Here is a 6,000-nt window from a genome sequence, read left to right as displayed (position 1 = left end):
AGATCTTTCCCAAAAGATTAACAGATCATGAGAAATCAAGGGAAGATCAAAGAGGATTGGGGTTTTCTCAAGAACTCAAAATCTCCAATCCGTGAGAACTCGCGATTCTAGGGGGTTTGGCACTAGGCTAGATGCATCGGAATCGTCACAAAGAGTTCAACAAAGCACGAAATCAAAAGGTTGTCTCCTCCAAACACAAAACACACCAAAAGAGGAGAATTCAAACCCAAAACGCAAGAGAGCAGGGAGAGGACGGGAACTCAGCACACAAAGGTGAATCTCAAACAAATTTCATTCATTAATCTCAGAGGAATTCACCTATACAAATGTTAGAGCCTACCACACCATCATCCAGAGATTAGCTATAATCTAACATTCCTTTGCGTTGGAGACCTTGGCCCAAACATGGAGCAGGGGGAAGGGGAAGGAAAAACCGAAAAGGACTCAAAAGGCTCAAGAGACTCGCCAGCCACGGGCTGGTGGGGGTATTTATACCCAGCTGCTGCGGCCAGACCGGTCAGACCGGTCCATGGGACCGGTCAGACCGGTTGGGTCTGCAGCATCCCATTGTATAGACTCAATCGACGGCTGAGTTTCTTTCTTCGACTCGAAGTCTTTGCTGCGATGCCGCCACGTCGACGAAGTTCCGGTCCGCGGATTTGGAGGGTCCGCGAAACCCGGGTAGGTGGCCGGTTTTGAGAAAACCGCCAAAACTTCACGCGCGGGAAAATTCCCGCCTCCACGCCGTGGCCCTAGACGCCGTTCCCGCCTCGGCCTTCTGACGGCCCTAGACGCCGCCCGACGCCCGTCACCTCCTCGCCCGCAGCGAGGCCCTAGACGCCGTCGACGCCCATTGCCTCCGTCAGTCCCGAGACCGATGCCTGTGCCTCCACGACTTGGCGTCTTCAACCGCCGTCCGCCTGCTTGGTTTTGTGGCGCAAACCAAGAAACCCGCCTTCCGTCGCCGCTTGCGCCCTCGATCCAGAAATGGACGCCACAGCTGCCGCCCGGCCTGAGCTCCTCCACGGCAACTCTCCGTCGACACTCGACGCCCGTGTACCTGCAATCCAAAGACCAAGCGCACGATCACACCGCACGGTTGACAATTCACTCATCACAGACAGGATAGAGTACTCTCGTTCCTTAATCTCCCCCTTGATGAGTGCATTGTCAACACACCACCTGAAAACAGAGAAGTGATAAAATAGAAACAAGAATGTGAAGAACTCAAGCAAGTGACAAAAATCTCAGAAAGGCAAGAACAGTCACTTACTCAAGCACAGATCGATTCCCTAAGACAAGGGCAATGACTCGACGCAATCGATCAAAAGCCAAAACATGACTCCTCAAAGACAGAGGTAACGCTCGACGCAGTCATGCTGGACGTGGAGGGAAAACGAGGAAAACCAGTAGCCAGAAACAAAGCAGACACTCCCCAAGCAAAGCTTTTCCCTCTCACAAGTGCAACGCTCACAAAATGATGCACTCTCAAAGCCCTGTGCACAACAAGTTCAAAAATCAAACCCTTTGTTCGATCACTTCTCTCCCCAAAACCTTATCCCCGTTGTTGGCACATGCACACATCAAGCTCCCCCTGAAGCTGAGACTCCCCCTGAAAATATGCTATGCAATGAATGCAATGCAGGAGGTGTAAGTGAAAGCATTCAGGGATATAAGGATATGAGCAACATCTAGTCACAAGCACGTGTGTATCCATAAACAAGACCTGCATCTAGCTCAACAGGGTATATCAAATCAGTCTAGAGCTAGGCAAGTTCAGTTTAGGAGAAATAAAAGCATCACCCATGATCTAGCACTGACAAGTAGGGAAAGAAAAGCAGTGCTAATCATACTCATACAGGTGAGCCAAAACAGCCAAAGCATGTTGCAAACATTCATTTTTCAATCAAATTATATCAAGCAATTCTTAATGCCAGGGGTTGAAAGCTTGTAATACTTTACTTAGCAACGAGGCCAAGTCTATGCCAAAGACAATTAGAACCTTAAGACACTTGTTTCAGTCATGCACAGCCTTGCCCGGGTTCTCACAAGTGCAAAGTGAGCCGTCCCGAAAGCTAGATCAGTGCGACAAGCAATCCCACCTGGATTTTTTCAATCCATTTCAAGAACAGTTCAAGCAATTTTAACAGTTTTAGATCATTTCAAGTATGAATTGCTGAACGAAAAACTACACTAGCATGAATAAGATAGCATAGCATATCAACACGCCCTAACATGCTAGTAGCCAAGACAGGGTGATCATGTTTTCAGATTTTCAAATCAAAATAGTTTAACTCAGATGATGTCATATACACTGTGGAACAAGCTATACATGATCAAATTTATCAACTCACACTAGCAGGCACTAGAAGATCATAGCAATGTATACAAGAATGCTAGTGCAAGTGAGGCAATGCAAAATGCATAAATGTACAATGCATATGCACAATGCAACTACCAAACCTAGAAAACTAAGATAAGAACAAACAAGACCTACAAAGCTAACCAAAGAAAAGTCAGCGATCAAAAAGGGTAACAAACCCCAAACTCCCCTCGCAAGCGAGCAAAGGTGTCCTGCTCAAGCGGTTTGGTTAGGATATCTGCGGTTTGCCTCTCTGAAGGGACATGGTTCAAGTCTATGTGGCCTTTCTCATGGTTATCTCGCAGGAAATGGAACCAGATATCTATGTGTTTGGTTCTGGAGTGTAGGACAGGGTTCTTTGCAATGCTAATAGCGGATATGTTGTCTACAAAGATGGGAACCCTACCAAAACTCAATCCATAATCCTGCAAGGTTTGTTTCATCCATAGGATCTGGGAGCAACAGCTAGCAGCGGCAACATACTCAGCTTCTGTGGAAGAAAGCGTTACGCTAGCCTACTTGCGAGAGGACCAAGACACCAAAGATGTACCGAGAAATTGACAAGTGCCGGATGTTGACTTGCGATCCAACCGACACCCACCGAAATCGGCATCAGAAAAGCCCACCAAAACCAGAGAAGAATCCGCAGAGTACCAAAGACCAAATTCAGGGGTGAATTTCAGATACCTGAAGATGTGTTTCACCACCTGCCTATGGGAGGTGCGCGGAGAAGCCTGGTACCGCGCACAAAGGCCGACGCCGAACTGAATGTCCGGCCGCGTCGCCGTCAGGTACATGAGAGAGCTGATCATGCTCCTGTACTCCTTCTGATCCACCGCCTCACCGTCCAAGTCCTCATCAAGCGCCGTCGAAGTGCTGATCGGAGTCGGCTGAGGTGACAAGTCACTCATGTCGAACTTCCGCGGCAAGTCCCTGGTGTACTTGGCTTGATGGACGAACGTGCCCTGAGGAGTTTGCTTGATTTGCAGCCCGAGGAAGAACTGCAGCTCACCCATCATACTCACCTCGAACTCCCTGGACATCTGCTCAGAAAACTTGGAGACAAGAGCGTGAGAAGAGCCACCAAAGATAATACCATCCACGTATATCTGAACTAATAGAAAATCAGTGCCAGACCGCATGAGGAACAAAGTTTTATCCACACATCCCATTTTAAAACCCTGAGCCAGTAAAAATATTTTCAGTCTATCATACCAAGCTCTAGGTGCCTATTTCAAACCATAAAGTGCTTTCTGAAGTTTATAAACACGATTTGGAAACTTGGGATTTTCGAAACCAGGGGGTTGCTTCACATAAACCTCTTCTTCAATAAAGCCATTCAAGAAGGCAGATTTCACATCCATTTGAAAAACTTTAAAACCTTTGGAAGCAACAAATGCAAGAAAGATTCGAATAGCTTCCAAACGAGCAACAGGGGCAAAAGTCTCCTCAAAATCAATACCCTCTTTTTGGCAAAACCCCTGGGCAACAAGACGAGCCTTGTTTCGAACAACCAACCCATCCTCACCCTGCTTGTTTTTGAAAACCCACTTCGTTCCGATGGGATTACAAGCAGGTGGAGGCTCGACTAAAACCCAAACTTGGGTTCTTTCAAAATTTTCAAGTTCCTCATGCATGACATTGATCCAATTAGAATCAGAAAGAGCGTGTCCAATATCTTTGGGCTCAAAAGAGGCAACAAACGCTGAATGAGCAAAGCCAGCGATACTTGTTACCTTGGACCTGGTGACTCGCTCGTTGAGATCACCTAGCATCTGTTGAGGTGGATGACGATGCTGAATGTGTCACGGTGCTTCCCTTGTCGAAGTCGCCTCCTCCTCAACCAAATCTGGTGTCTCCTCTGGTGCAGCTGGTGAAGTCTGAGTCACCTACTCGATCGGCCCCCGTGAAGTAGACGTAGTCGAATCGGGGCCGTCATCATCGTCCGAGCTCGTGGCGGAGGCAACTGGGTCTACAGCACGCGTGGTAGCCTCAGCCTCACCCTCCGCAGCTTCTTCCTCCTCATCTTCAAAGATGGAGGTGCCGAGCTCATCATCTCCTGCAACTTCAAAGACAGAAGAATTGCACGGTGCAGTCTCGTCGAAAGTGACTTCACAAGTCTCTCTGACGATGTTAGTATCAATAATCAGCACACGGTACACTCTAGAGTGAGAAGCATAACCGAGAAAAATGCCGTCAGACGAGCGAGACTCAAACTTATCAAGATTTCCATCTTTCAGCACAAAGCACCGGCAACCGAAAACTCTGAGATGGTCAACACAGGGCTGGCGTCCAAATCGCAACTCATAAGAAGTCCTGTGCATGAAAGCATGCAAGAAAATGCGGTTGGACATGTAACAAGCGGTGTTAACCGCCTCAGCCTAGTATTTGCGAGGAGTCATATGCTCATCGAGCATCGTCCTCGCCATCTCAACCAGTGTCCGATTCTTCCGCTCTACAACTCCATTCTGCTGTGGAGTGTAGGGAGAAGAATACTGGTGTTCAAGCCCTTGATCACTGCAAAAGGCGTCAAAACGAGCATTTTTGAATTCTGTGCCATTATCACTGCGAATCGCTCGCATGGCCTGGGGTAGCTCGTTTTTCAACCTCAAGATCAAGTCTCGAACAAACTCGAAAGCCTCATCCTTGGTTCTCATGAAAAAGACCCAAGAATAGCGAGAGAAGTCGTCCACGATCACAAGAATGTACCACTTCCCACCAACAGACATCACCCTAGAATGACCAACTGTGTCCATGTGTAGCCACTCTCCAGGGTGAGCGGTCATCACCTGATTAACAGGCGGGTGTGAAGTAGCAATCATCTTCCCATGGCGACACGGATGGCAAACAAGGTCCTTTTCAAACTTCAATTTGGGCAATCCTCGGATCAGGCCAAATGAGCTCAGTCTCGACAACAGATCAAAGTTCAAATGTCCAAGTCTCCTATGCCACTTCCACAGATCAGAAGAAGGTCCAGCCAATAAGTAACAAGAAGGGCCAAGAGGAGTTCCAAAAAAGTCAACCAAGAAAACCCGATCACGAGGTGTAATCCGGCAAACCAAATCTCCTCTGGAATCCAAAACACGCGAACATCCCTCCTTGAAGCGAACCTCAAACCCCTCATCAAGAAGTTGTGAAACAGAGAGCAAATTGAACCCAAGGTTCGAAACTAAAGCAACCTCTCTCAGGGTAAAGCGATCAGAAACTCGAACAGCGCCAAGTCCACATACCTTTCCTCTTCTATTATCCCCGAACACAATGTACTCCTTTGAGCGCATTGGGGTGAGGCTGGAGAACCATTTGTCATTTTTGGTCATGTGGCGCGAACAACCGGAGTCCATGATCCACCTGTTCTCCAAACCCTCCGACCTGCACATTAGTAGTGAGACAAAGGGTGAGCAAATATCTCAACACTGGGGTTAGCAAAGTGAGAAGCAAACCAGTGTCGAGCCATTTGCTCTACAGAAGGGTTAGCAAAACCAGGCAAAGCGTATACCTCGTCCCGTCTACCGCGTGACTGACGAACACCACCGCGAGGAAAACGTGGAGCATTGAAACCTCCTCCAAAGCCTCGGTCCCGTTTTCCATAGCCGTACTGAAAACGACCAGGAGCACGACCGGCAAAGCGACCACCCGCT

Source organism: Panicum virgatum, chromosome 3K (assembly GCF_016808335.1).
Source record: "Panicum virgatum strain AP13 chromosome 3K, P.virgatum_v5, whole genome shotgun sequence".
Taxonomy (NCBI): Eukaryota; Viridiplantae; Streptophyta; class Magnoliopsida; order Poales; family Poaceae; genus Panicum; species Panicum virgatum.
This window is presented reverse-complemented; position numbering follows the sequence as displayed.